This window comes from Chlorocebus sabaeus, chromosome 29, assembly GCF_047675955.1.
Source record: "Chlorocebus sabaeus isolate Y175 chromosome 29, mChlSab1.0.hap1, whole genome shotgun sequence".
Taxonomy (NCBI): Eukaryota; Metazoa; Chordata; class Mammalia; order Primates; family Cercopithecidae; genus Chlorocebus; species Chlorocebus sabaeus.
This window is the reverse complement of record NC_132932.1, coordinates 11,218,687-11,245,944: the sequence shown is the minus strand read 5'-3', so window position 1 is coordinate 11,245,944 and position 27,258 is coordinate 11,218,687.

Sequence of the window (27,258 nt, the reverse complement as noted above, 5' to 3'; positions counted from 1 at the left end):
TCTCGTATCCCCCCACCTTAACCCACAAGTATGGAACACCTCCACTCCCTCCCTGGCAACCAATCACATGCCCATTACTATCCCATTAAAACCTAATCACCCTTACCCTGCTCAACACCAGTATCCCATCCCACAACAGGCTTTAAAGGGATTGAAAAACCAGACAAGGCTTACAGGTTAGTTCACAATCTGCGCCTTATCAACCAAATTGTTTTGCCTATCCACCCTGTGGTGCCCAACCTATATACTCTTTTGTCCTCAATACCTTCCTCCACAACTCACTATTCCATTCTTGATCTTAAAGATGCTTTTTTCACTATTCCCTTGCACCCCTCATCCCAGCATCTCTTTGCTTTTGCCTGGACTGACGCTGACACCCATCAGTCCCAGCAGCTTACCTGGGCTGTGCTGCCACAAGGCTTCAGGGACAGCCCTCATTATTTCAGCCAAGCTCTTTCTCATGATTTACTTTCTTTCCACCCCTCTGCTTCTCACCTTATTCAATATATTGATGATCTTCTACTTTGTAGCTCCTCCTTTGAATCTTCTCAACAAGACAGCCTCCTGCTCCTTCAACATTTATTCTCCAAAGGATATCCCCCTCCAAAGCTCAAATTTCTTCTCCATCCGTTACTTACTTAGGCATAATTCTTCATAAAAACACACATGCTCTCCCTGCCAATCGTGTCCAACTGATCTCTCAAACCCCAACACCTCCTACAAAACAAAAACTCCTTTCCTTCCTAGGCATGGCTGCATACTTTCGCCTTTGGATACCTGGTTTTGCCATCCTAACAAAACCATTATATAAACTCACAAAAGGAAACCTAGCTGACCCCAAAGATCCTAAATCCTTTCCCCACTCCTCTTTCCGTTCCTTGAAGACAGCTTTAGAGACTGCCACCCCACCAGCTCTCCCTGACTCATCCCAACCCTTTTCATTACACACAGCCAAAGTGCAGGGCTGTGCAGTCAGAATTTTAACACGAGGACTGGGACCGTGCCCTGTGGCCTTTTTGTCCAAATAACTTGACCTTACTGTTTTAGGCTGGCCATCATGTCTCCGTGCAGCGGCTGCCACTGCCCTAATACGTTTGGAAGCCCTCAAAATCACAAATCATGCTCAACTCACTCTCTACAGCTCTCATAACTTCCAAAATCTATTTTCTTCCTCACACCTGATGCATACACTCTCTGCTCCCCGGTTCCTTCAGCTATACTCACTCTTTGTGGAGTCTCCCACACTCACCACAGTTCCTGGCCTGGACTTCAATCTGGCCTCCCACATGATTCCAGATACCACAAGTGACCCCCATGACTGTACCTATTTTTCTCCTTCTTTTATTCAGACCTTGTTATCTTCCGTTTAGTTTCTCAATTCATCCAAAACCATATCCAGGCCATCACCAATCATTCTATACAACAAATGCTCCTTCTAACAACCCCACAATATCACCCCTTACCCCAAAATCCTCCTTCAACTTAACCTCTCCTACTCTAGGTTCCCAGGGTGCCCCTAATCCTGCTCGAAGCAGCCCTGAGAAACACTGCCCATTATCTCCCCATGCCCCGCCCCCCAAAATTTTTCAGTGCTCCAACACTTTAATACTATTTTATGTTATTTTTCTTATTAATATAAGAAGGCAGGAATGTCTGTCCTCTGAGCCCAAGCTAAGTCATCGTATCCCCTGTGACCTGCACATATACATCGAGATGACCCGAAGCAAGTGAAGAATCACAAAAGAAGTGAAAACAGCTGGTTCCTCCCTTAATTGATGACATTACCTTGGAAACTTCCTTCTCCTGGCTCATCCTGGCTCAAAAGCTCCCCCACTGAGAACCTTGTGACCCCCACCCTTGCCAGCCAAAGAACAACCCCCTTTGACTGTAATTTTCCACTGTCTACCCAAATCTTATGAAATGGTCCCACCCTTATCTCCCTTCACTGAGTCTCTTTTTGGATCCAGCCCACCTGCACCCAGATGATTAAATAACTTTATTGCTCACACAAAGCCTGTTTGGTGGTCTTTTCACACAGATGCACGTGAAAGGCAGAGAGCGTGTGTCAGCCACCCAGAACCATCAGGTTGAGCTGTCACTAGTATATGGGAGCTTAGATCCCAGTGCAGTCTTATCACTGTAATGCTTACACACTTTGATTGACTTCCAAGTTGGGAAGGCCTGTGCTATAGTCCTGATTAGTTAATAGGAAGGATGCATGGTGTTGGTTTTAGAGAGTTCTGGAGGAGCTGAAACAGACTGGGAAGCAAGAATCTGAAAGGCATGGCATAGCATCTTGCAGCAAAGAGGCCAGATAAAGAAAATAAAAACTGAACAATGTGAGAAAAACTATGAGAAACACAGACTCCCTCTTCTCTAAACTTAACTCACATTTGATGACTCTGCATCTTCTCTAAAAATGGTAGGTACTTTCATAACTGTTTTAGTTAGAAAAAAATTAACATTTTATGGGACAAAATAATCTTGAATCAGCCCTCAGCAATATCACGATAACTTGAGCAAAACAAATACTGACAAATTCAGAATGGCTATAACCAAGTTGTCATAATTCTGCTCAGTGTTTAGAATGTTCGCAGAGTGCTATTTCTTTAAAAAAATAAAATAAAAAGCTGACTTTCTTTGGCAAGAAAGTAATTGTGAAGTGTTTAAGTAAATGAAATGAGCTCTTTTTGCATTGAAATGTAAAGCTCCCATTTCCTCTCTTTAAATGTTTAAAGGATTTTTTTTGTCAGTTTCAGCATGAAGAAACATTAAAATTCATCTCCTCCAAAACCTGTAGTGGATTTAAAAAAAAAAAAAGATGTTAAATATCATCAAATGGATCTGATAATCTGCAGAGTATTTCTGCTGTCAAGGAAGGACCATGGAATAAAAAAACACATGTTCCTGATTTGACATCCCTTGGCATCTTGTAAATAGCCTCCACGAATCCATACCATAAAACTGCCAACAACAGCAAAATTGTGCCCAAGTTTCTAGTAAGTTAAGCAAGCAAAGCAGAGAGAGGAAATGTGGCTAGATTGCATATAAAAACCGAGGGACCCCGAAAACTGACCTCAAAGTCATTTTACCAAAAGATACTCTCTGCATTTCTGCAGAATTGTCCTTTTATTTAAAATCAAACCGCATTTCGTGATATGTATGCATGTCTGAGTAAATAAGAATATAGAGAATAAGTACGTTAGGTGGGGCAGGGGAAGATGATGAGGTAAGTGGGAAGAATTTTTCATGTGAAAAAATAAACTGCTGAGTAATACAAGATAGACTTTTCTTATGATTAAAGGATTTTACCTCAAGAGGATATTGAAATAATCCTTTAGCCTGGATTTCTAACACTTCAATACTACCTTCCTCAAAGGGGGAGGAAAATCACATTTATCAGTGTGTTTTCAGATTCAAAACTCAAAAGATGTGTTTGTCTCCTAGAGTTTGGAAGTGCGTTCTTCCTGTGCAAATTGCAAATGCAAAGGCTGCAGGAGACTAAGCAAAGGCCATATAGGGTGTCCTGTTGAGCAAAGCTTAGGCTGACTATCACCACAAACCTATTTCCTTGTTTCCCCTCAACATTTGAGAGATTTGTTCCATAAATTTGAGAGACTGGTTCCATTAACAATTTCCATTAAGCAGTAGTTCACTCTTTTCCTTAAATTATTAATCAAGAAAATTGGCAATTAGAGTTTCTAATTAGCATAATGTATATTGACATTACCTACCACTAGTTATTATTCCAACCCAAAGCCAAAAATATCATTTTTTATGCTGCTTAAAATTTTACTAAGATAAATATGCATTTCTCTACATTGAAAATGATGATGGCATATCTTGAGAATACATTGTCTAATCTATGATTTATAAATATAATTTTATTTCATTCCTGTGGCAAGTCTGCAAGATCAGAATTAGACAACATTGAGGTCTATAAAACAACATTGCTCAAATCTCATATTAGAGTTGGAAAGCTGAATTTTGAAATCCTATTTGCAGGACGCAAGTATCTGTGGCTTTTTTCACCACTCCCTGAAGACTTTTTGACAAATAGCTCAGTCAGCTATAACTTGTGGTCCAAAACGATTCTGGAGACGCCATCTTGGACATATATTGCTTCTCTAAACCTTCCTTAGAGCAAAGCACTCTGATAAAAATACACATAGACATATTCCACTACCACTTCCAGTAAGCACAAATAAACATGTAATGTTTAAAAGTAAAACCATTTTGCAACTTACTTTTTCTATTACTACGTGTAGATCAACTTCATTCTTTTCAATGGTTGTTTATTATACTGTACCACAATTTATTAAATATTTCATTATTGATGAACATTTTGATAGCATTTCTTTTTTGCTAGGCAACAATTCTGCAACAAATACATACATTTATATTTTGTGGATTTTCACTAATGTTTCTAATCCCTGCCATTCAAAATTACGGGCAAATGAATATGTACATGTTAACATTAGAAAGACACTGCTTAATAGCCCATCCAAAAGTCATGGTGACAGATTGCTGAGCAAGATGGCTGACTTTCTGGCACTCATCCTCCCCCACAAAAAGAAACCAAAACAACAAATAAACCACAGTATTTTGATTTGACTGAAGTTACTGAGGCAGTATGCTAGAGAGCACAAGGAAAGCAGCAAAATCCCTGTGGAATCTAGACAGCCATGATAGCACAATGGAGACGGAAGAACGTCATTTTCCCTCTGCTACACTATTTCCTCTGCTTGGATTGGCTCAAAATCAGGATAGACTTTTTCATATGGAGAAAGGTATGCTAGAGATCTTCTGCAGTCCTCATTATTACCTCAAATGCCAGCAATCCTTGCCACAGGAGAGTCCTCTAATTCTGACAGTCCTGGAATCAAGTTTGGAGAGTAGCCTGAAGTTCCCACCACTGTATTACCTGAGTAGAAGCCGATGGTGGGCATTCATCACTCCTGTGATCTAACCTATAATGGCATGATGCACTCCTGAAACTGAACCTACTGCGTCTGGAATTTATTCCTTTTGGCGGGTTCTTGGTCTCACTGACTTCAAGAATGAAGCTGCGAACCCTCACTGTGAGTGTTACAGTTCTTAAAGACGGTGTGTCTGGAGTTTGTTCCTTCAGATGTTCAGATGTGTACAGAGTTTCTTCCTTCTGGTGGGTTCGTGGTCTCACTGACTTCAGGAGTGAAGCTGCAGACCTTCACAGACCTTTAAAGCTGAGTTTTACAGCTCTTAAAGGTAGTGCGGACCCAAAGACTGAGCAGCAGCAAGATTTATTGTGAGCAACCAAAGGACATAGCTACCACTGCTTGGAAGGTGACCCCAGTAGGTTGTGCTGCTGGCTGGGGGGGCCAGCTTTTATTCCTTATTTGACCCCACCCACATCCTGCTGATTGGTCCATTTTACAGAGTGCTGATTGGTCCATTTTACAGAGTGCTGACTGGTGCATTTACAAACCTTTAGCTAGACACAGAGCACTGATTGGTGTGGTTACAATCCTTTAGCTAGACAGAAAAGTTCTCCAAGTCCCCACCTGACCCAGAAGCCTAGCCAGCTTCACCTCTTGCTACTGCCAGAGTGTATCCTGCTCTGGGGGCCGGTAGCCACTGCCTCTCTTCATCCTTGAGTCTCTGCTATCATAACATAATATTAACGATAGTACTTGCTACAATAGAACTCCTGTTGCTTGGAGCCTAGGGCAGATGAAACAAACAAAACCATGATGTTCAAACCCATGTAGCACTCCACTTCCTCCAGGAAACAGCCAGACCTTCACATCAGGGAAATTGCTGAAAAGTTGGCTGGCCAACCTCACCTGTGCATACCCACGCAGCACAACCAGCCTGATGATGAGCTTGCATATGACCATGGCCAACCCAAGAGCTGGTCCTGTGGTGGTCCTGACCCTTTGACAGACTGTGGTAGAGCGGTCTTGTCCATCATGCTCAGTACATAACCAGCCAAGTGCCCTATCCTGAAACAAAACCCATGCTATCATTATCACAAACTTCCTCAGCTTAGACTACTGAGACAATCAGACACACTAGTTACAAAGATTATAGCAGAAGAAACTGCACGAAGTCCATGCGACTGAATCTATCCAGAATTGAAATTAATGTACTGCATCCTACTGATATGCTAGGACCCATCAACTCATAGGGAAAATGTTTCTTCCTATGAAAGCTATTCCATAAAATTGGAAAATGCAACTATTCCACGAGATGTATAGGTATCAATAAAGTGACACAACAAAGATGAAAAACAAGGAACCATGACACTTCCAAAGGAACACAGTAAGTCTCCAGTACAGACCCCCCAAAAAGGGACATTTACAAAATGCAGGAAAAAAAATGAAAAATGATGATCTTAAAGAAGCTCAGTAAGACACAAGATAAAACAGACAAATAATTTAATAAAAATTCAAAAAATAATTCAACATCAGAATGAGAAATTCAACAGAGAGATATTATACAAAAAGAACCCAATAGAAACCTTGGAACTAAAGAATTCAATGAATAAAATAAAAAACAAATTGAGAGTTTCAACCACAAGTTAGTTCAAGCTGAAGAAATAATTTTTTTGAACTTGAAGATAGGGTTTTTGATATAACTCAGTCAGAGGGGAAAAAAGACTTAAGAATAAAGAAGAATAAAGAAAGTCTGTGGAACTCAAGGGACACAGGCAAACAAATCTTTGCAATGTAATGGTGCAAGAGAGAGAAGAGATCAAAGACATTGAAAACCTGTGTAACAAAGTATTAGTTAAAAACTTTAAACATATTGAGAGAGATATGGACATCCAGATCCAAGAAGCTCATAGGTTCCCAATCAGATTCAGTCCAAAAAGATTCTCTCCAAGGCACACTGTAATAAAAATATCAAAAGAAAAAAACGAAAAGAATTCTAGAAGCTGAAAGAGAAAAGCATCAAATTACATATAAGAGAATCTCCAATTGATCATTGGCAGATTTTTTTTAGCAAAAATTGTGCAAGCTAGGAAAGAATGTGTTGATATATTCAAAATGCTGAGAAAAAGAAAAAACGCCTTCCAAAAATACTATATTCAGTAAAGCTCTTCTTTAAAAATGAAGGATAAATGAACACCTTCGCCATCAAGCAGACAATGACAGAATTTATCACCACTGTGCTGACTTTCCAAGAAAGGCTTAAAGGAGTACTACAACTCAAAATAAAAGGACAATATTTTCTATTATGAAAACACACCAAGTTTAAAACTCAGCAGCAGAGGTAAGGTCATTAATCAAACTCAGAATATTCTAGTGTTGTAAAGTATTATGTAAATCATTCAATCCTATAGTATGGAGACTTAAAGACAAAATAATCGAAAATAATCAAAGCAACAACAGCTATAATTAGTAGCTAAGAAACATATAATACATAAAGAAGTAAATTGAGGCAATAAAATATCAATTGTGTTTGTGGGGATAAACTCTAAAGTATTTTTATGCAAACAATGTTAAGTTGCTATTAGTTTAAATCAATCAGTTATAACTACAAGACTCTTCATGTTAGAGTCATGCAAATCACATAAATTACAGCAGATACAGAAAATAAAAAAGAAAAAGGAAATAAAGCTTTGAAGCACAGAAAACCACCAAACGAAAGAAGTAAACAAGAAGAGAAAAAGAAATAATCAAAAGACTTACAAAGCAATCGAAAAACAACTAACAAAATGGCAGGAGTAAGTCCTTGTGTATTAATAGCAATCTTCAACATAATGATTTAAATTTCCCCACTAAAAGATACAGAGTAGCTGAGTGAATATAAAAATAAAATCCAGGTATATACTGCCTAATAGAAGCACACTTCACCATTAAAGACAAAGATAGAATGAGAGTAACAAAGTAAAGAAAGATTTCATGCAAATGAAAATCAAAAGCAAGTAAGGTATCAATAATTTTATCAGATAAAGAAGACTTTAAGTCAAAAATTGTGAAAAAAAATACAGGAAGGTCAATACATAACAATAAAGGGATCAATTTAGTGAGAGGACACAACAATTCTAAATATATATGTGCCCAACACTGGATCACTCAAATAGATAAGGTAAATATTATTAAATCTAAAGGAAGATACAGACAGCAATACAATAATAGTAGGTGACTTCAACACCCCATGTTCAACATTGAACATATCATCCAGACAAAAAACAACAGAGAAACTGAACAACTGAACTGAAACATCATAGACCAAATAGTCCTAACAGATATTTACAGAATGTTTTATGTAACAGCTAGAGAATACAGATTCTTCTTAGCTACACATAGAAGATTCTCCAGGATAGATCATATGCTATGCCCCTAATAAGTCCTAACAAATTTAATAAGAAGAAGATTATATCAAGTATATTTTTTCTTATACACAGCAGTATAAAATTAGAAATTAAGAAAAACTTCAGAAGTTTTACAAATACATACAAATTAAACAACATGCTCCTCAACAACCAATAGGTCCATGAAGAAATTGAAAGGTAAATAAAAAAAAATTGAGACAAAAATAGAAACACATTATACCAAAACACAGCAAAAGCAGTTCTAGGAGGGAATCTTATGGCAATAAATACCTACATCAAAGAAGAAGGAAAATACTGAATAAAGAACCTATTAATACACATCAAGAAGCTAGGAAAACAATAATAAACCAAATCCAAAATTGATAGAAGGAGGGAAATAACAAAAGTTAGAGGAGAAATAAACAAAATAGAGACCCACCAAAAAAATTTTAAAAAATTAATGGAGCAAATAATTATTTTTTTTTTCTTCCCAACTTTTATTTTAGGTTCAGGGGATACATGTACAGGTTTGTTACATGGGCAAATTGTGCACCATAGGGATTTGGTGTGCATATTATGTCATTACCTAGCTAATAAGCATAGTACCTGATAGGTAGTTTTTTGATACTTACCCTACTCTCACTCTTCACCCTCAAGTAGGACAAACTGTTTATTTTTCCCTTCTTTTGGCCATGTGTACTCAACGTTTAGCTTCCATTTATAAGTTAGAACATGCAGTATTTGTTTTTCTGTTGCTGTATTAATTCACTGAGGATAATGGCCTCCAGCTCCACCATGTTGCTGTAAAGGACATAATTTTATACATTTGTTATGGTTGCATAGTATTCCATGTTGTATATGTACAACATTTTCTCTATCCAGTCCACCACTGATGGGCATCTATGTTGATTCCATGTCTTTGCTATTGTGTATAATGCTACAATGGGCATATGTGTGTATGAGTCTTTATGGTACAATTTATACTCCTTTAGGTATGTACCTGGTAATGGGATTACTGGGTTGAATGGTATTTCTGTTTTAAGTTCTTTGTGAGATCTCCAAACTGCTTTTTAAAGTGCCTGAATTAATTCACATTCCTACCAGCAGTGTATAGGCATTTCCTTTTTCTGTTTTTTATTTTTTAATATCCATTCTGACTAATGTGAGGTGTTATCTCATCGCTGTTTTGATTTGCATTTCTCTGATGATTAGTGATGTTGATCATTTTTTCACGTGTTTGTTGGCCATGTGTATGTCTTCTTTTGAGAGGTGTCTGTTCATGTCTCTTCCCCATTATTAATAGTGTTTGTTTTATGTGTGTTAATTTGTTTAAATTCCTTATAGATTCTGAATATTAGACCTTTGTCAGATGCATAGTTTGAACATATTTTCCCCCATTATGTAGGTTGGCTGTTTTCTCCACTGATAATTTCTATTGCTGTGCAACAATTCTTTATTTGAATTAGGTCCCACTTGTCATTTTTTTGTTGTTGTTGCAATTGCTTTTGAAAACTTCTTCATGAAATCCTTGTCAGGGTCTATGTCCAGAATAGTATTACCAAGGTTTTCTCCTGGGGCTTTTACAGTTTTAGTTTTTATACTGAAGATCTGTAGTCCATGTTGAGTTTATTTTTGCATATGGTGGGAGAAAGAGTCCAGTTTCATTCTTCTGCATATAGCTAGCTAGTTATCCCAGTAACATTTAATCAATACGGAGTTTTTCCCCATTGCTTGTTTTTGCCCACTTTGCCAAAGATAAGATGGTTGTAGATTGTGTGGCTTCATTTCTAGGTTTTCTAACCTATTCTATTGGTCTATGTGTCGTTTTTGTACCATTATTGTGCTGGTTTTGGTTACTATAGCCTTATAGTATAGTGTGAAGTCAAGTAGTCTGATGCTTCCAGGTTTGTTCTTTTTGTTCAGGATTGTCTTGGCTACTCAGTCTTCTTTTTGGTTGCATAGGAAATTTAGAATAGGTTTTTAATAATTCTGTGAAAAATATCATTGGTAGTTTCATAGGGATAGCATTAAATCCACAAGTTGCTTTGTACAGTATGGACATTAAACAATAATAATTCTTCCTATCCATGAGCATAGAATGTTTTCCCATTTGCTTGTGTCATCTCTGATTTCTTTCAGCAGTGTTTTGTAATTCTCATCGTAGAGATCATTCACTTCCTTGGTTAGCTGTATTTCTAGATATTTTGCTCTTTTAGCGGCTATTGTGAATGTGACTGCAGTCTTGATTTTGCTGTCAGCTTGGACGTTATTGGTGTACAGAAATGCTACTGCTTTTTGTACATTGATTTTGTAACCTGAAACTTTGCTGAGGTTGTTTAACGGATCTAGAAACCTTTGGGCAGAGATTTTTTTTTTATTTATAAAATTATATCATCTGTGAAGAGAGATAATTTGACTTTCTCTCTTCCTATTTGAATGTCTTTTATTTCCTTCTCTTGTCTGATTGCTTTGGTTAGGACTTCCAATACTATGTTGAATAAACATGGTGAGAGTGGGCATCCTTGTCTTGCTCTGGTTTTTCAAGGGAAGTGCTTCCAGCTTTTGCACATTCGGTATGTTATTGGTTGTGGTTTGGTTATAGATCATTATTATTATTCTGAGGTTTGCTCCTCTGATGCCTAGTTTACTGCAGGTTTTTAATATGAAATGATGTTGAATTTTATCAAAAGCCTTTTCTGCATCTATTGAAATAAGTATGATCTATTTTTGTTTTTGGTTCATTTTATGTGATGAATCACATTTATTGATTTGTGTATTTTGAACCAACCTTGTATCCCATGAATAACACCTACTTGATTGTGATGGGTTAGCGCTTTGATGGTCTCCTGGATTCAGTTGGCTAGTATTTGCTGAGAATTTTTGCATGTATGTTCATCGAGTATATTGTCCTGATATTTTCTTTTTGTTGTGTCTCTGCCAAGTTTTGGTATCAGAATTATACTGGCCTCGCCGGGCGCAGTGGCTCAAGCCTGTAATCCCAGCACTTTGGGAGGCCGAGACGGGCAGATCACGAGGTCAGGAGATCGAGACCATCCTGGCGAACACGGTGAAACCCCGTCTCTACTAAAAAATACAAAAAACTAGCCGGGCGAGGTGGCGGGCGCCTGTAGTCCCAGCTACTTGGGAGGTTGAGGCAGGAAAATGGCGTAAACCCGGGAGGCGGAGCTTGCAGTGAGCTGAGATCCGGCCACTGCACTCCAGCCTGGGCGACAGACCCAGACTCCATCTCAAAACAAACAAACAAACAAACAAACAAAAAAACAGAATTATACTGGCCTCATAGAATGACTTAGGGAGGAGTTCCTACTCCTCAATTTTTTTGGAATAGTTTATGTAGAATTGGTACCAGCTCTTCTTTATATGTCTCATAGAATTCAGCTGTGAATTCTTCTGGTTCAGGGCTTTTTCTAGTTGGTAGGGTTTTTTTGTTTGTTTGTTTGTGTTTTGAGACAGATTTTCACTCTTGTTGTCCAGGCTGGAGTGCAATGGCGTGATCTTGGCTCACTGCAATCTCTGCTTCCTGGATTCAAGCAATTCTGCCTCAGCTTCCCGAGTAGCTGGGATTACAGGCACCCACCACCACGTTAGCCCAGCTAATTTTTGTATTTTTAGCAGAGATGGGGTTTCACCATGTTGGCCAGGCTGGTCTCAAACTCCTGACTTCAGGTGATCTACCTGCCTTGGCCTCCCAAAGTGCTGGGATTAAAGACGTGAGCCACCACACCCGACCTCTAGGTGATAGGTTTTTGTTTTTGTTTTTGTTTTTGTTTTTTTCCACTGATTCAATTTTGGAACTCATTATTCATCTTTTAGGGTTTCAATTCCTCTTTGGTTTAATTTTGGGATGTTGTATATTTTCAGGAATATATTCATTTCTTCTAGGTTTTCTGGTTCACATGCATAGAGGTGTTCATAATAGTCTCTGAAGGTTTTTTTGTATTTCTGTGGGGTAGATGGTAATATACTGTTTGTCATTTCTAATTGTGTGTATTTTTATTTTCTCTCTTTTTCTTTATTAGTCTATGTGGTGGTCTATTGATTTTATTTATTTTTTCGAAAAAACAACTTTTGGGTTCATTCATGCTTTTTTTTGAGACTGAGTCTCGCTCTGTCACCCAGGCTGGAGTGCAGTGGCGCCATCTCGGCTCACTGCAACCTCTGCCTCCTGTGTTCAAGCGATTCTCCTGCCTCAGCCTCCCAAGTAACTGGGACTATAGGCGCGTGCCACCACGCTTGGCTAATTTTTTGTATGTTTAGTAGAGACGGGGTTTCACCGTGTTAGTCAGGATAGTCTCGCTCTCCTGACCTCATGATCTGTCCACCTCGGCCTCCCAAAGTGTTTTGATGACAGGCGTGAGCCACTGCGCCCAGCCCATGTATCTTTTGAACGGTCTTGTGCATCTCAGTTTCATTCAGTTCAGCTTTGGGGTTGGTTTTGTTTGCTATTGTTTTCCTTGCTCCTCTAGGTGTCATGCTGGGTTGTTAATTTGACGCTTTTCTACCTTTTTTATATTAGCATTTAGCTCTATAAATTTTCCTCTTAACACTGCTTTAGCTGTTTCCCAGAGATTCTGATATGTTTTATCTTTGTTTTCTTTACTTTCTAAGAATTTTTTTGATTTCTGTCTTAATCTTACTGTTTATCCAAAAGTCATTCAGAAGCAAGTTGTTTAATTGTCAAGTAATCAAATGGCTTAGAGAAGTCTTCTTAGTATTGATTTCTATTTTTGTCTTGCTGTGATCTGTGAGTGTAGTTAGGGTGTATACATATGTTTAGAATTGCTTTATGCTTGAACATGTGGTGAATTTTCGATTATGTGTCATGTGCAGATGACAAGCATGTGTATTCTGTTTTGGTTGGGTGGAATGTTCTGTAGATATCTGTTGTGTCCATTTAGTCAAGTGTCAAGTTTAGGTCCCAAATATCTTTGATAGTTTCTGCCTTGATGATGTGTCTAATACTGCCAGTGGGGTATTGACATCTCCCACTATTGTTATGTGGTTATCTAGCCTCTATGTAGATCTTTAAGAACTTGTTTTGTGAATCTGGGTGCCTCAGTGTTAGGTGTATACATATTTAGGATAGTTAAGTTTTCTTGTTGAATTGAACCCTTTATCACTATGTTGTGCCCTTCTTATCCTTTTTTGATCATCGTTACTTTAAAGTATGTTTTGTTTGGAATTAGAATAGCAACCACTGCTTTACTTTGTTTCCCATTTGCTTGATAGATATTTCTCCATACCTTTGCTTTGAGCCTATGGATATCATGACACGTGAAATGGGTTTCTTTAAAAGAGCATATAGATGGGTCTTTCTTCTCTTTTTTTTTTTTTTGTAAATTTTCTGAATTTATTCTGATGCAATAAATCAGTGAACAAAGATGGACATACAAGAACGTTTGTTATAGCAGTATTTACAACTGGAAACAAACTAAATGTTCAACATCTGTGGCTATTTAAATTGTGGTAGAGTCATAAAATTGAATTTTTTATAGTCATCAAGAACGATGATATACCTGTACATATCTTGACAAGGAAAGATGTTCACATCATATTATAAAATTAGAAAATAGATTACAGAATATGTGTACTATTATTTCACTTTTGCAGAATGTTTATTCACATGCATGCATTTGTAGAGATAGAAAATATCTGAAAGTACAAATGCCAAAATGCTGGTGGTAATATCTGCTGGGTTGTGGAATTATGGTAACTTTTTTCTTTTCTTGTTTTATTATTATTTCAATCACTTTGGGGGAACACGTAGTGTTTGGTTACATGGATAAGTTCTATGGTGGTGATTTCTGAGATTTTGGTGCACCCATAACCCAAGTACTGTCCACTGTACCCAGTGCGTAGTCTTTTATCCCTCACCCCTCATATCAGCCTTCCCCTTAGTCCCCAGACACCATTATATAATTATTATGCTTTCATGTCCTCATAGCTTATCTCCCACTTATAAGTGAGAACATACAATCCTTGCTTTTCCATTCCTGAGTTACTTCACTTAGAATAATGGTCTTCAACTCCATCCAGGTTGCTGTGAATAACATTATTTTGTGGGCTATTTTTTGGTTCCATATGAATTTTAGGATTGTTTTTTCTAGTTCCATGAAGAATGATGATGGTATTTCGATGAGAATTGCATTGAATTTGTAGATGGTTTTTGGCAGTAGGGTCATTTTCACAATATTGATTCTATCATCCATGAGCATGAGATGTGTTTCCATTTGTTTGTGTCATCTATGATTTGTTTCAGTAGTGTTTTCTAGTTTTACCTATAGAGATCTTTTGCCTCTTTGGTTAGGTATATTCCTAAGTATTTTAAATTTTTTGCAGCTGTCGTAAGAGGAGTTGAGTTCTTGATTTGATTTTCAGCTTTGTCGCTGTTGGTGTTTTGCAGAGCTACTGATTTGTGTAGATTGATTTTATATTCTGAAATTTGACCGAATTCACTTATCAGATCTAGGAGCTTTTTGGATGAGTCTTTAGGGTTTTCTAGGTATATGATCATATCATCAGCAAACAGCAATAGTTGGACTCCTTACTATCAGTTTGGATGCCCTTTTTTTCTTTCTGTTGTCTAATTGCTCTGGCTAGGACTTCCAGTACTATGTTGAATAGAAGTGGTGAGAGTGGGCATCCTTGTTTTATTCTTATTCTCAGGGCGAATACTTTCAACTTTTCCCCATTCAGTATAATATTGGCTGTGGGTTTGTCATAGATGGCTTTTATTACATTAAGGTATGTCCCTTCTATGCCAATTTTACTGAGGGTTTTAATCATGAAGGGATGTTAGGTTATTTGTTTGTCTGAAAAAGACTATCTTTCCTTCATTCCTGAAGCTTAGTTTCTCTTGATACAAAAGTGTTTGCTAATAATTATTTTGTTTAAGGAGTCTAAATATATGACCCCCAATCCCTTCTGGCTTTCAAGGTTTCTGCTGAGAAATCTGCTATTAATCTGATAGATTTTCTTTTATAGGTTACCTGATACTTGTGCCTCATAGCTCTTAAGATTCTTTGATTCATCTTGACTTTAGATAACCTGATGACAATGTGCCTAGGTGATGATCTTTTTGCTATGAATTTTCTAGGTGTTCTTTGAGCTTCTTGTATTTGTATGATCTCTTGCAAGACCAGAGAGCTTTTTCTTGATTATTTCCTCAAATTAGTTTTCTAACTTTTAGATTTCTCTTTTTCCTCAGGAACACCAATTATTCTTATGCCTGGATGTCCAACATAATCCCAAATTTCTTGGAGACTTTGTTCATTTTTTAAAACTCTTTTGTCTTTGTTTTTGTCAGATTGGCTTAATTCAAAAGACTTGCCTTTGAGCTCTGAAGTTCCTTCTTCTACTTATTTGTTTCTGTTGTTGAAACTTTCCAGTGAATTTTGCATCTCTCTAAGTGTGTCTTTCATTTCCATAAGTTGTGATTGTCTTTTCTTTATGATATCTATTTCTCTGGAGACTTTTTCATTCGTGTCCTGTATTGTGCTTTTTAATTTCTTTAAACTGAATTTCACCTTTCTCTGGTGCCTTATTGAGTAGTTTAATAATCATTCTTATCAATTCTTTATCTGGTAATTCAGAAGTTTCTTCTTGGTTTAGATCCATTGTTGGAAGTCGAGTGTGATCTTTTAGGGGTGTTATAAAACCTTACTTTGTCATATTACAAGAACTACCTTTCTTTTTCCTCATTTGGGACGACTGTTTCAGTGGAATGATTTTGAACTCAAGGGCTGCTGTTCAGCTTCTTTTTTCCTACAGGATGATCCATTGATATAGTGCTCTCTCCCTTCCTCTAGGATAGGGCTCCCTGAGAGCCAGACTGCAGTGATTGTTATTGCCCTTCTGGGTCTAGCCACCCAGCAGGGCTATGAGACTCCAGGCTTGTGCTGGGGAATGTCTGCAAAAAGTCCTGTGATATGATCTGTCTTCAGGTCTTCCAGTCATGGATACCATCAACTGCTCCATTGGAGGTGACAGGGGAGTGAAGCGGACTCTGTGAGAGTCCTTGGTTATAGTTTTGTTTAGTGCACTGGTTTTCTCTAATGCTGGTTGTGCCAGCAGTGAAGTTGTTACGTGGACAATCTCAGGACCTCTCTTTATCCAGGGTGTTAAAGGTGGTGGAATTAGCTGTTGTTTTCTCCTTCTTTGGAGCAAGGATGTTCTGTTCTGAGTTGCTGTAGAGGCTTGAGTTGGTTTTCCTCCAACCAGGAGGTGGCATTTTCAGGAGAGTGCCAGCTGCAGTAGTAGAAGGGGAACATAATCTTGCCCTGTGTTGGCCAGGATGAGTACTCAGGTTTCCTAGGTGATGGGCGGGTGGGGGGCGGGGAGGTGGTCATAGAACTCCCAAGAGATTACATCTTTTGTTTTCAGCTACCAGGGTTAGTAGAGAAATACCATCAGGTGGGGGCAGGATTAGACAGGTCTGAGCTCAGACTCTCTGGGTGGGGCTTGCTGCTGCCACTGTGGGGAGTTGGGGGTGGTTCTCACGTTAGTGGAGTTATGTTGTCTGGGTGATTATGGCTGCCCTTGCTGTTTCATACAGGTTGCCAGGTAAATGGGAGGAAGCCAGAAGTGACAGGCCTCACCTAGCTCCTAGGCAGCCAGCATGACCAGTCTCTCTCACACCATGGCTCCCCCAACTTCACTGAGTTTATATCCAGGTCAGCGAAGCTGAGATCTTACCCTAGGGCACAAAAGACTTCCTACTAAGAACATGGGCAGGGCTCTTAGACCTTGCCTCCCCACCTGTTCTCACCATTGGATATGGCTTCTGTACTTGTATCTGCACTTCCCATTTGCCCCCCTCAGACTCTGCTCAGGAAAGTTTGTGCTCAGTCAAAATTATTACAAAGTTCAGCTAGGAGCTTTATTTGCCTGTGGTCCCTCCCCAGTTCTGCTGGCCACCTTCCCTTCCAGAAGGACCTCTGTGAGATAAGGCCAGGAATGACTTCTCTGGGGCTCAAGCTAAGAACCGGGAGGGTCCTGATGCCTCTTCTACTTTTATATTTTGCTTGGCTGCCTAAATCCATTTCAGCTCTAGGTAAGGTTAAATCCTTCTCCTGTGATCTGAATTTTCAGGTTCTCCAGTGAGGATGTGTGTTTAAAGGCTGATTTTTTCCCCCTCACTTTTTGGGAACTCACAGTGTTTGGTTGTCTCATGGGGTTTTCAGCGGCAAGCCTCTTTTTTCAAAGGGTCTGTGAATTCTTCCAGTTTTTCTGGTATGTTCCTGCAGTGGTTCATGGAGCAAAAGTTCACAATGTGAGTCTCCAGACACTGTCCTGTCCATCTAAGCAGGAGCTGCTTGTTAATCCTATCTCCTGTCTGCCATTTTATGGGAGATACTTTTTCTTAATCCAAATTGCCAATCACTGCCTTTTAAGTGGGGCACATATCCTGTTTACATTCAAGGTTAATATTGATATGTGCTGATTTGATCCTGTCATTGTGTTGTTAGCTGGTTGTTATGCAGACTTGATTGTGTAGTTGCTTTATAGTGTTTATGGTCTATGCATTTAAGTATGTTTTTGTTGTGGCTACTAACAGTCTTTAGTTTCCATGTTTAGCTCTCCCCTCAAGACCTCTTGTGAGGCAAGCCTGGTAGTAACAAATTCCCTTCCTGTTTGATTGTCTGAAAAGGATTTTATTTCTCCTTCACTTGTGAAGTTTAGTTTGGCTAGACATGAAATTCTTGGTTGAAATATTTTTTCTTTAAGAATGCTGAGGCTGAGCACAGTGGCTCACACCTGTAATCCCAGCACTTTGGGAACCTGAGGCAGGCAGATCATGAGGTCAGGAGATCGAGACCATCTTGGCCAATGTGGTGAAACCCCGTCTCTACTAAAAATACAAAAATTAGCTGGGCTTGGTGGTGGGCACCTGTAGTCCCAGCTACTTGGGAGGCTGAGGCAGGAGAATCATTTGAACCCGGGAGTTGGAGGTTGCTGTGAGCCGAGATCAGATCACGCTGTTGCACTCCAGCCTGGCGACAGGGAGAGACTTCATCAAAAAAAAAAACAAAAAAACAAAAACAAAAAAAACAAAGAAGGTGAATATAGGCCCCAATCTTTTCTGGTTTGTAGGGTTTTTGCTGAGAACTCTACTGTTAGGCTAATGGGGTTTCCTTTGTAGGTAGCCTGCCCCTTCTCTCCAGTTCCCTTTAATATTTTCTCTTTGCCTTTACCTTGGATAATCTGATGACTATGTGTCATCAGATGGTTATCCCATACAGTATCTCACTGGAGTTCTCTGAATTTTCTCAATTTGAATGTCAACCTCTCTAGTGAGATTGGGGGATTTTTCATGGACAATATTCTCAAATGTATTTTACAAGTTGTTTGCTCTCTCTACTTCTCTTTCAGGGACGACAAAGAGTCATATGTTTGGTCTCTACATAATCCCATATTTCTTGGAGGTTTTGTTCATTGTTTCAAAATTTTTTTAATTTATTTTTATCTGATTAAAAAAACAGTCTTTAAGTTCTTTTCTCAACTTGTTCTATTCTGCTTAATATTTCTAATTGTATTATAATATTTTTGTAGTGAGTTTTCAGCTTTATCAGATCAGTTTTGTTCTTCCTTAAAATGCCTCTTTTGTCTTTCATGTCTTGTATTGTTTTACTAGATTATTTCATCTTCATTGCCATCCAGATTCTGAATTCTATGTCTGACATTTCAGTCATTTCAACCTATTTACGAACTATTACTGGTGAGCTACTGTGATCATCTGGAGGCAAGAAGACACTCTGGTATTTGAGTCACCAGAGTTCTTGTGCTGGTTCTTTCTTATCTGTGTGCCCTTATGTTCTTTTAATCTTTGTCATTTTTGTCTTTTAGATGGTGCTCTTTGCTTTTATATTCTTTGATGCTCATGAGGTTTTGACTGTGGCATAAGTTGGGTTTAGTTGACTGGCTTCATTTCTGGATGATATTAGGGGGCCCAGGCTAAGCTCAGCACTTCTGGCTTGTGTGCTCTAACCCTGAGTGTTGGTAGGAGGCCCACATCTGTGTTCTCTGTCCCCTTGAGGACAAACACTTGCTTCACTGGAGGGGCCAAGTTTCTGAGTCTGTTGGCAACAACAATGGGAGATGCTTGTAAAAGCACTTCACTGGAGGAGTGAGTGATAGTGGAGTTGTGCCCATGTGCACATGCTGGTGACTGGGCAGCAGTGCATTGGGGTGCGTGTTTGTATGTGTGCCAGCAGCAATAGGGCAGTGGTGTGGTGATGTCTGCACATGTGTTTGCCAGCAACAGTGGGGGGTAATGTGGTGGTGTCTGAGTGCATGCATGCTGTCAGGGGTGGGACTTTGGGGTGGCGAGGCCCATGCACACATGTGAACCAGTGTCACCAAAATGGTGAATTCCATGTGTGCACCTGTGTAGCAGTGGGGGAAAGCCACAGGCAAGTGCACACTGGAAAAGCAGTGGGAGGAGGGGTTTGGCACGCCTGTGTCTACTAAGGCCTGTCTGCTGAAGTTGTCAAGTGGTTAGGTGGGATCTGCTGTGATGTCTGCTGCACAAGAAATCCTAGTTTTGGAATCCGAGCCTGCACTGCAAGTGGATGTAGTCAGAAGGGACCCAGCAAGAAGCCAGCAAATGAAGGGTGTTCAGAACAAACTGACCTTGTCCCCATGGGCAAGAGAGTCCTTCTGTGTCCAGGTTAGAGAGCCAACAAAGCCCAAAGCCACGTAGAGGAGCATGGCATGCCTTAGAGGATGGGTGTCCCTGGTCATGCTCCATTGCAGCCATTCTCACACCAAACTCTCTGGGCTCCATAGAGGCTAGAGTACTATCCCTGCCACTTCTTCATGCATCTCTTCCTGCAAGCTCAAATGTCTGAGGGCATCATGAGGGTCTCCTGAAGCTAGGATTCTGGAGGCCCATGAAGGGCATGAACCACTCTTCACCTATTTAAGTCTCCCCTTCTCTAGGAACCACTGGGGGCTGGAATGAGTCATGGTGCTTGGCAGCACTCTGCAGGGATTTCACCTTCCTCAGCTCAGGGACTGTGTCCTCCCTCTTTTCACCCTTAATGCCTTTCTTCCAAATATCTACTTGGAGTGTGCTAGTATTCTTGATGGTCTGATGTCTCAGTGGGAGATGCTCTTCCTGGATGAGTCTAGTCACCCATCTTGGCTCCCCTCTCCAGAATTAATTTTTTGAAAAGAAAAAAAAGATGCACAAAACTTTAGCTAGACTAATTGAGAAAAAATAAAAGTCAAATAAGTAAATTCGGAGATGAATAAAGAGTCATTACAACAGATATCACAGAAATACAAAAAATCATGACAAATTATTGTGAACAACTATATGCCAATAAATTTTATATCAGAAGAAATGAATAAATCATGTACATGTACAATCTACCAATACTAAATGAAAATTTATAAATATGTTTGAAGAAATACAAAAATCTGAACAGAATAAAAAAGAAGATTAAGTTAATAATAAAAAGCTTTCCATCAAATGAAAATGCAGGATTTGATGATTTCACTGTTGAACTCTACCAAAGATATAAAGAAGAAGGAATACTAATTCTCCTCCAAGTATTCCATAAAATTGAGGAGAAGAAAATACTTCTAAAGTTATTTTATGAGATCAGCATTATCCTGACTCCAAAACTGGACAAAGATACACCAAAAAAAAATGACATACCATCACTGATGATAACGAATTCTCCACAAGATACTAACAAACTGAGTCTAAAACAATATGAGAAAGATTATTCACTGATGAAGTGGAATTCCTCACAGATATTCAAAGATTGCTTAACATACAAATGAATAAATGTGATTTACCACATTAACAACAACAACAAAAGACCAAAACCATGTGATCTTCTTTTGGATAGAAGCAGAAAAAGCATTTGAGAAAATTTAATATCGCTTCATGGTAAAAAGTCTCAATAAATTAGGTATAGAAGGCTTGTCCCTCAACACAATAAAGGCCATACATAATGTTCTCACAGCTAACATCATACTAAACAGGGAAAAGCTGAAGGATTTGTCTCTAAGATCAGAAACAAGACAAGGATGCCCACTGTCACCACTTCTATTCAACATAAAACTATAAGTTCAAGTCAGAGCAACTAGACAAGACAAAAATAAAAAAAGAACCAAATAATAGAAGAGGAAGCCAAATTGTCCCCGTTTGGAGATGACATGATCTTGTGTAGAGAAAACCCTAAACATTTGACCAAAAAACTGTTAGAACTACTAAACAAATTCAGTGAAATTGAAGGATACAAAATCAACATACAAAAATCAGTGGTGTTTCTATGTACTAATAGCAAACTGTCAAAAAAAAAAAAAAATCAAGAAAACAATTTCACTTTAAATAGCTACAAAACTTAGGAATAAACTTAACCAATAAGGTGAAAAGGCTCTACATGGAAAACTATGAAACTTTACCAAAAATAAATGAAGATGACATAAATAAACAGAAAGAATCCCATATTCGTGGATTGGAAGAATTGATATTGTTAAAAATGGCCACACTCCCCAAAGCAATCTACAGATTTAATGCAATTCTTGTCAAAATACCAATGACTCACAGAAATAAAAAATTTTCACGAAATAGAAAATCGATCCCAAAATTGGGAACCCCAAAAGATCCTAAATATCCAAAACAATTTTGAGCAAAAAGAAGAAAGCTAGAGGCATCACACTACCTGGTTTTAAAATACATTACACGAACAACATGGTACTGGCATAAAAAATGATGGAATAGAATAGAGAATGCAAAAATAAATTCACATGCCTACAGACAACTGATTTTCAACAAAGGTGCCAAGAACACACAATGCAGAAAAGAATGTCTTCAATAAATGATGCTGGAACAATTGTATACACACACACCAAAGAATAAGACTAGTCCCCTACTTTTACCATATTGCAAAATAAACTCAAAATGGATTAAAAACTTACATGTCATGCCCTAAACTATAAAAGAATCAGAAGAAAATATAAGGAAAGCACTTCATGACATTAAACTGGGCAAGGATTTTTAAAATAAAAGCTTGAAAGCTTAGGCAACAAAAACAAAAAAAGACAAACGGGATTACATCAAACTAAAAACCTTTTGCACAGCAAAAGAAACACCAACATGGCACAAGTATACATATGTAACAAACCTGCACGTTATGCACATGTACCCTAGAACTTAAAGTATAATAATAAAAGAAAAAAAAAAAGAAAAAAAAAAAAAAGAAACCAGTAACAGAATGAAAAACAATTGACAAAATGGGAGAAAATATTTTCAAACTATACATCTGACAAGGGGTTATATCCAGAACATAAAAACAGCAAATGCCATGAACAACCTGATTAAAAAATTGGAAAAAGTGGCCAGGTACGGTGGCTCACGCCTGTAATCCCAGCACTTTGGGAGGCTGAGGCGAGTGTATCATGAGGTCAGGAAATTGAGACCATCCTGGCTAACACGGTGAAACCCCATGTCTACTAAATATACAAAAAATTAGCCAGACATGGTGGTGGGCACCTGTAGTCCCAGCTACTCGGGAGGCTGAGGCAAGAGAAGGGTGTGCCCCTGGAGGCAGAGCTTGCAGTGAGCAGAGATTGCGCCCCTGCCCTCCAGCCTGTGTGACAGAGCAAGACTCCATCTAAAAAAAAAAAAAGGGGAAAAAGTACTTAAATATTTCTCAAAAGAATACACAGAAGATCATCAGTTCAATATCACAAATTATTAGGAAAATGCAAATTAAAACCACAATAGAGATACCACCTCACTATATTGTGGAAGATGTGGAGGAAACGAATCACTTACAGGCTGTTGGCAGGATTGTAAACTAGTAAATTCATTATGGAAAACAGTATCAGGGGTCCTCAAAAACTTAAAAATAGAACTACCTTATGATCCAGCAATCCCTCTACTAGGTATATATTCCAAAGGGAATGAAATCTGTATGTTAAAGAGATATCCACACATTCATGTTTATTGCAGCACCATTTACAACAGCAAGGGTATGGAATCAACCTAAATGTCTAACAGTGAAGGAATGAATAAAGAAAATAATATATAAATACACAACAGAATACTATTCAGCCATAAAAAGGAATGAAATCATGTTGTTTGCAACACCATTGATGAACCCTGAGAATATCATGTTAAGTGAAATAAGCCAGACATATAAACACAAATGCCACATAATCTCACTCATATGGAGGAATCTATGGAAAAAAAAAAAAAGTTTTCATAGAAGCAAAGAGTAGAACAGTAAGTACCAGAAACTGTGGAAGAGAGTGGGGAGGGGAGGATAAGGAGAGGTTCATCAATGGGTAGAAAGCTAGAATTAGATAGGAGGAATAAGTTCTAGTGTTCTGTTGCACAATAGGTTGATGATGGTTAATAGTAAAATATTGTATGCTACCAAGTAGCTAGAAGAGAGACTTCTGAATGCTCTCACCACAAAGAAATGATAAATGCATGAGGTGATGGGATCCACTAACTAACCTGATTGAATCATTGCATGACAAAAAATATGTATGGAAACACTTTATTGTACTACACAAATATGTATAATGTGTCAATTTAAAAAATAACAGTAACATTCTTTTTACAGTCACAATGATTTATATTTGCCCCAACACTGTTGGGGATAGCCTGTGTTCCACTCCACTGGCCAACTTGGATAATATCAAACTTTTAAAATTTTACCAACTTCTTAGGGAACAAAAATGCGAATATGTTTTCATTGCATTTTTCTTACTTTTAAAAGAATGTTTAGTGTCATTTCATACATTTGTGGGTTATTTATATATTTTTTGAGAATTATCTGTTCATATTCTTTTTTTTTAATTGACTTGTAGAAACCATGTATATAGTATGAATACCAATGTTTTGTTGCTGTCTTATTTGTCTTTATATCCTGTTTAACTGCCTCTTGCTACATTAGTAGACCAAAAAAATGTGTAGTCAAATCTCTTTTAAGTAGTATTTCTATGAGTTGTGTTCTGTTATATTCCCTGCTGTATAGATGAGAACCCTGAAACACATAGAGACACCCAGCTAGCAAACTGCTAACCAGGTTTGGAACCTGGGTCTAACACCAGGGCTACTAGAACATAGAGATTTTTCTGTTGATTTTTCTCCCCTTAATGGCTTCTGAAATTCCAAACATAGGTTAGCAGAATTACTAAGTTCTAAGCTTCCCAGGAGAAGAAAGGAGGTTTTAGAATACTTCTCACTTCCCACAAAACGTCAGGAAAAAGTGTTGGAGAGTGTATTGCCTTTGATTATAGCTCTGTGTATTAGTCCATTTTCAGGCTGCTGATAAAGCCACACCCAAGACTGGGTAATTTGTAAAGAAAAAGGGGTTTAATGGACTCACAGTTCCACATGGCTGGGGAGGCCTCACAATCATGGCAGAAGGTGAAAGGCATGTCTTACTTGGTGGCAGACAAGAGAGAGCTTGTGCAGGGAAACTCCCCCTTTAAAAAACCATCAGATCTCATGAGACTCATTCACGATCATGAGAACAGCACAGGGAAGACCTGCCCCCATGATTCAGTTACCTCTCACCAGGTCCCTCCCACCGCATGTGGGAATTATGGGAGCTACAATTCAAGATGAGATTTGTGTGGGACACAGCCAAACCATATCACTCTGTTTTGGTCTTCCTATAACAATGGCCAAATAACCAAAAAAGGCATAAATAAAAACATCAAAGTATGTTTTGAGAGCAAAAACTTGTTAAGGGAACAATTAGCAATATATTTTACAAGAATATATACACAAGCATGCCCTCCTACACACTTGCACACACATGCTCTTGTAAAAAGTCGGTGAGGATGGGCACAGCCAGGTGGAAACACAAAGCAAACAGAAACCTCAGGAGCAGAAACCTCAGGCTACTGGAGAAGACCTGATGAGACTGCTCTAAGTTAAAATGAAGACTGGACATCCTGCAGCAGCCTGTGGAGTTGATAGGTGTGTGAAAGCAGCTTTGCCTGCTCTGAGCACATGCTCCAGGGCAATGGAATAAATTCCTTGAGCGAGTCCCTGGACATGTGCCTGAACTGCCTGACCCTATCCACCCCTGTGTCTTCCCCATTCTCTGCGAGACGATTATCTTCTGCCCATGCAGCAGCAGCTGCTTGCATTCCCCATTCTTTTTCCTCAAATTTGATGTTCATTCTGTCTCTGCCTTTCACTCTCCCAGCACCTCTCAGCTGGATTCTTTCTCTCCATTCTGACAGTGTCCCAAGCTTAGCTCAGGGGTTCTTTCCAGCCTGAGTTCCCAAACTGTGCTTGGGGCCATTCTCCTATTTCATTTTTGACAGGACTGTGATTCCTCCCTCTCTTCTGAGTTTCTTTTTGGAGATGTTCCTCAGAATTGCAGGCCTGTGTCCTTGTCATGTTCCCTGATGGCACAGAAGTCTCGATGCAACAGCAAACAGTGGCATCTTTTGCCTCCAACATTTCCTGATTTTGCATGATTTCATTAAAATATACCTATCCACTCTATCTACTCAGGTAATCTGCACAAATACAGTCACTGGAGACAGTGGCTTAATGTTGTTCTGTCCCCCCAAAGAACAGACAGGGACTCAACAGGATCCTTCATCAGAGAATGCTTTAACCCCAAAGAATGACTCATATGGTGAGAACTGCAGCTTCCACCCCAGGTGGGCATTTCGATGTTCATTAAATTACACTGGATAGGTGAGCCACCCACTGTCTCTGCCTGAGGCTAGGTCTAAACCTAATATTTATGTAGGTCAGAAATTTTTTTTGTTCTCTCTCTCTCATTTCACAGATGAGAACTGCTCTTCTCTTCTGTGTTGCATGTGTCGACGCCAGAAAAATGTCCATAATTCTCTGTTCTGCATCACTTGTTACACAACTACTCAACGCAAAATTTGATATGTGAAAATTGGTTTTTTAAATTTTTATTTGTATTTTTTTTGGCAGGCTTTGGAAAAGGCCTGTTTCCTGGCACTAAAAGTAGCCAGCCTTGGCATGAACAGTCCCTGACAATTCCCAGCATATGGTAAAAGAAGACGCTTCTGCCCACCCATCAGGTAGGTGTCATCTTTCTGACTGGAGCAATGATAGATGTCGTGCTTGGAGAGCAATGACTGCCGGGAAAGGTGCCAAGCAGCCAACTGGCCAACACTAGTGAGCAGGTCAGAATGTACCAGGGCTCTGGGCAAGGCAGGCCTGCTTGTACCCAGCCACACAGAGGCCATACGCTAGAAAAATGAACGCACAGGCAGGTCTTGAGTGTGGCTGCAGAGCTGAATATTATTATTTGTTTTTGCTAAATTAGCTGTAGAGTTTTCAATAGAATGATAGCTTTGCAGACTAAATATACATGCAAAGCACATCACCTTCTTCTTTTAGACCAGATCCTGTGAGTCAGCCTTCTTATGTATAAAATGGACTTAGCCATCTCAAAGAGGAGGGATCTAACAATCAAAGTTTCTGCTATTCAGTTTATCAAAGCATTTTGTCTTCAGCACTGACTGTCAATGTCAGTCATTTGACCATTTTCATTCTTTTGGAAACCACTTTGCTGTTTTATCAAAAAAAAGTATGCTCTATGTAGAAAAGTCGAATGATCCAAAAAGTACAAAAAAAGAACATGAAAATTATCCAAATACCACTGCCTAGATATAATCATAGGTAATACTTTGAAAAATAGTCTTAAAGATGGCTGGTCACTGTGACTCATGCCTATAATCCAAGTATTTTGGGAGGCCAAGCCAGGAGAATCACTTGAGACCAGGAATTTAAGACTGGCCTGGGCAACATAAAGAGACCTCAACTCTACAAAAAATGTATAAAAGTAGCCATGCATTGTGGCGGATGCTTGTATCTCAGTTACTCTATCTAGGTGCTGAGGCAGGAGGATTGCTTGAGCCTAGGAGTTTGAAGTTTCAGCGAATTGTGATTAGGCCACTGC